The sequence below is a fragment of the Coregonus clupeaformis genome, chromosome 7, assembly GCF_020615455.1.
Source record: "Coregonus clupeaformis isolate EN_2021a chromosome 7, ASM2061545v1, whole genome shotgun sequence".
Classification (NCBI taxonomy): Eukaryota; Metazoa; Chordata; class Actinopteri; order Salmoniformes; family Salmonidae; genus Coregonus; species Coregonus clupeaformis.
This window is the reverse complement of record NC_059198.1, coordinates 53185409-53191072: the sequence shown is the minus strand read 5'-3', so window position 1 is coordinate 53191072 and position 5664 is coordinate 53185409. Positions and strand designations below refer to the sequence as shown.

General features: G+C 34.8%; 1 protein-coding gene across 1 annotated transcript in view; it reads right to left on the bottom strand.

The window, feature by feature from the left end:
- Positions 1-5235, bottom strand: part of LOC121570643 (solute carrier family 35 member G2) — an 8042-nt gene extending 2807 nt beyond the window's left edge. The window contains exon 1 of the mRNA XM_041882119.2: positions 4851-5235. The gene's annotated coding sequence lies outside the window, so the exon portion shown is untranslated. The remainder of the gene's footprint in view (positions 1-4850) is intronic.
- Positions 5236-5664: the final 429 nt, after the last annotated feature.

The following is a 5664-nucleotide window of genomic DNA, read 5'->3' as shown; positions in this document are numbered from 1 at the left end:
TGTCTTGGTGTGTTTGGACCATGATAGTTTGTTGGTGATGTGGACACCAAGGAACTTGAAACTCTCAACCTGCTCCACTACAGCCCTGTCCATGAGAATGGGGGCGTGATCAATCCTCTTTTTCCTGTAGTCCACAATCATCTCCTTTGTCTTGGTCACGTTGAGGGAGAGGTTGTTGTCCTGGCACCACACGGCCAGGTCTCTGACCTCCTCCCTATAGGCTGTCTCATCATTGTCGGTGATCAGGCCTACCACTGTTGTGTCGTCTGCAAACTTAATGATGGTGTTGGAGTCGTGCCTGGCCATGCAGTCATGGGTGAACAGGGAGTACAGGAGGGGACTGAGCACGCACCCCTGAGGGGTCCCCGTGTTGAGGATCAGCGTGGCAGATGTGTTGTTACCTACCCTTACCACCTGGTTTAATGCAAATTAACTATTTAAAAATCATACAATGTGATTTTCTGGATTTTTGTTTTAGATTCCGTCTCTCACAGTTGAAGTGTACCTATGATAAAAATGACAGACCTCTACATGCTTTGTAAGTAGGAAAACCTGCAACATCGGCAGTGTATCAAATACTTGTTCTCCCCACTGTATGTGGGAACTCCTTCAAGACTGTTGGAAAAGCATTCCAGGTGAAGCTGGTTGAGAGAATGCCAAGAGTGTGCAAAGTTGTCATCAAGGCAAAGGGTGGCTATTTGAAGAATCTTAAATATAAAATATATTTTGATTTGTTTAACACTTTTTTGGTTACTGCTTGATTCCATATGTGTTATTTCATAGTTCTGATGTCTTCACTATTATTCTACAAGTTAATTACTATCGCTCCCCCCTTGGGCCAATCCAGTGTAATGTTATAAATGCCGGCTCTCTATGGCAAGACGCATCATTCACCCAAGTTTAGTCAAAATCGGGTCAGTGCTCTCTGTGATATCGCTTGTGACTAACGTACGAATGGACGGATGGATGGAGACAGATCCACAGTCCCGTCCCCGATTTCATGGTGGGGGACAATGATTCACATGATGTTTCCCTATTAGCTGCTTGACTGGACCTCCAAAAAGAAGCCCCAGTCAGGGAGATGAATCACAGCTTGATGTTTCCTGCTGCCGTGCACTAGCCTGGCCGTGCACTAGCCTGGCCGTGCACTAGCCTGGCCGTGCACTAGCCTGGCCGTGCACTAGCCTGGCCGTGCACTAGCCTGGCCTTTATAACTACAGTGACCAGAGAGGGAAGGGGGCTGGAGGGAACAGATTATATTCAAATGTTATACTATCTAATGATCAGAAAATGTCAGAATCTAAATGCATTGTGTTTAGTACAACAATACAGCAGACCTATCCATGGCATTACAATACAATACATTACATTACATTACAATACATTACATTACATTAAATAACAATACATTACAATACATTACATTACATTACATTACAATACAACACATTACATTACATTACATTACAATACAATACAATACAATACAATACAATACAATACAATACTTTACAATACATTACAATACAATACAACACATTACAAAACATTACATTACATTACATTACATTACAATACATTACATTACATTACAATACATTACATTACATTACATTACATTACATTACAATACATTACATTACATTACATTACAATACATTACATTACAATACATTACATTACAATACAATACATGACATTACATTACTTTACAATACATTACATTACAATACAATACATGACATTACATTACTTTACAATACATTACATTACAATACAATACAACACATTACAGTACATTACAATACATTACAATACAATACAACACATTACAAAACATTACATTACATTACAATACATTACATTACATTACAATACATTACAATACATTACATTACATTACATTACAATACATTACATTACATTACAATACATTACATTACAATACATTACATTACATTACAATACATTACATTACAATACATTACAATACATTACATTACATTACATTACAATACATTACAATACATTACAATACAATACAACACATTACAAAACATTACATTACATTACAATACATTACATTACATTACAATACATTACAATACATTACATTACATTACATTACAATACATTACATTACATTACAATACATTACATTACAATACATTACATTACATTACAATACATTACATTACAATACATTACAATACATTACATTACATTACATTACAATACATTACATTACATTACAATACAATACAACACAATACATTACATTACAATACATTACAATACATTACATTACATTACATTACATTACAATACATTACAATACATTACATTACATTACAATACATTACATTACATTACAATACATTACATTACAATACATTACAATACATTACATTACATTACATTACAATACATTACAATACATTACATTACATTACAATACATTACATTACATTACATTACAATACATTACATTACATTACATTACAATACATTACAATACATTACAATACAATACATTACAAAACATTACATTACATTACATAACAATACATTACATTACAATACAATACATTACATTACATTACATTACATTACATTACATTACATTACAATACATTACATTACATTACAATACAATACATTACAAAACATTACATTACATTACATAACAATACATTACATTACAATACAATACATTACATTACATTACAATACATTACATTACATTACATTACATTACATTACAATACATTACATTACATTACAATACAATACATTACAAAACATTACATTACATTACATAACAATACATTACATTACAATACAATACATTACATTACATTACATTACATTACATTACATTACAATACAATACATTACATTACATTACAATACAATACATTACAAAACATTACATTACATTACATAACAATACATTACATTACAATACAATACATTACATTACATTACATTACATTACATTACAATACATTACATTACATTACAATACAATACATTACAAAACATTACATTACATTACATAACAATACATTACATTACAATACAATACATTACATTACATTACATTACATTACATTACATTACATTACAATACATTACATTACATTACAATACAATACATTACAAAACATTACATTACATTACATAACAATACATTACATTACAATACAATACATTACATTACATTACATTACATTACAATACAATACATTACAAAACATTACATTACATTACATAACAATACATTACATTACAATACAATACATTACATTACATTACATTACATTACATTACAATACATTACATTACATTACAATACAATACATTACAAAACATTACATTACATTACATAACAATACATTACATTACAATACAATACATTACATTACATTACATTACATTACATTACATTACATTACATTACATTACAATACAATACATTACAAAACATTACATTACATTACATAACAATACATTACATTACAATACAATACATTACAATACATTACATTACTAAATGGCTTTCTGAACCCTCTCTGTTCCACCCTCCGCCACACTACACATCAGTGGTGGCTGGTGGGAGGAGCTATAGGAGGATGGGCTCATTGTAATGGCTGGAACGGAATCAACGGAACGATAACAACAAACACGCTTGACTCCATTCCATTGATTCCGTTGCAGCCATTGCAATGAGCCCTTTCTCAAAATAGCTCCTCCCACCAGCCTCCACTGCTACACATGGAGCACCCAACAGAGTCCTCAGACCAGTCTCCTGCTGTCCTATCCACAACCAGGGTTAACCCGCTGAACCCTGGACATTTGGAAGGTGATGGATCTATACTCAAAATAGATAAGATATGATGAGCTCTTGTTGGCTATACCACACTATAAGTCTGGCTAACACACGCTGTCATCTTAGTTCGTACCACAAGGGGTCAGAGTAAAATCCTTCCTATCTGACACTCCCCCAACCACATCACCAGCACCCTCACCTCTCTGTCTCTGTCTCTGTCTCTGTCTCTGTCTCTGTCTCTGTCTCTCTCTCTCTCTCTCTCTGGTTGTCTCTCCCTCCACTACCAACACTCTCTCATCTCTGATATATTGCCTTCTGGTCAAACGTTCATAGCCTATTCGATTATTATAAGTCATAAATAACGGATTGTTCATATTTCAATTGTATGGCTGCTGAAAAGACTATGCCTGGAAAAGCTTGAAGGTTTAAAATATATTTATTAATTTGGATGGCTAATTCCTCTAAAAACTCAATTTCCTCGAGGAAAAGGGGGCATTTTGAGAGGGGCGAATTTATAATCAAACTTATGAAAGGGGAGAAATCACAATTTCACCCCGGAGGTCTTGGATGAGTAATGGAATCAATTTTGAACCAATCTTCGATTCACATTCAAATAATCTCCGATGTATTTTTTTCTGAAATACTTTTTTTTTATCACATGCATATACACTATACGAGTAATGCTTCCAATGAGACAGAATGCCAATAATTGTGATATTTAGAAATACGCATGCAGACTATCTGTGCGCAATTCGTTAAAATGTTGACGTCAACGTGAGCCAGTTTCAATCGTTCCGGTGAGTCTGCAACAATATATCAATCTAAAATGTGTTCCTTTCGTGAGATAGCCTGTCATTTCAACATAGCCCAATTTAATAATGTTGTGACAATATAAAGCGACACAGTAGCCTACTGCCGTATGTCTGATCAAACAGAACTCCATATCCAGTGCACAACCATATATTATTCATCATAAAAAACGATCTAATTCTGTAATAAAATGTGAAATATCACTTACCCTTTCGCTAAAATAAGTTCCTATCGACGGAAAAGCACTATTTGCATCATAAATCCTTGATTTCTTGTTCTCTACATTTGGAGAACTGTGCTTGCCATTTCTCCATCTTCCCGTGGAGCGGATGCAGCGCGTCTCCAACGGGTCTCGGTGTGCGACGCACGAGAGGTTCTCCACGCCTTCGATGGATGGACTTTGATGGGAGCGAGCCGGAGGGAGGAACGATGGTTGCGGCTACAGCGTCTCTCTGTACCTCCTCAAAACGTTGCATCTCAAGACCACCCCTTCGATATATTCCCCCAACCACCAGGTTAGGATGGGGGATGGGGATGTGTGTGTGTTTCTGTCTGTGTGTTCATCTCCTTCATCTTCTTCATCTTCTTCTTCTTCTTCTTCTTCTTCTTCTTCTTCTTCTTCTTCTTCTTCTTCTTCTTCTTCTTCTTCTTCTTCTTCTTCTTCATCATCATCATCACCATCATCACCATCATCACCCCATCATCATCACCATCATCATCATCACCATCATCAACCCATCATCATCGTCGTCATCATCACCCCATCATCATCGTCGTCATCAAAATACAATTGGATTCACAATGGCCTATTCCCACAATGTGAAAGATGAAGTGAGCACAGAAGCCTATATGAATTGGGACATTGGTATAATGGTTGATCATTAATTATTCTCTTAAATCTCTGTCCATATCTTCCACTAATGGAACATGTATTTTCTATACTAAGAACGTTCTAGATGAAGAGGAGAAAACACAAAGCAGAGCAGCGAACCGACCTGTCATCTCCTGGCTGTTTCTCTGCG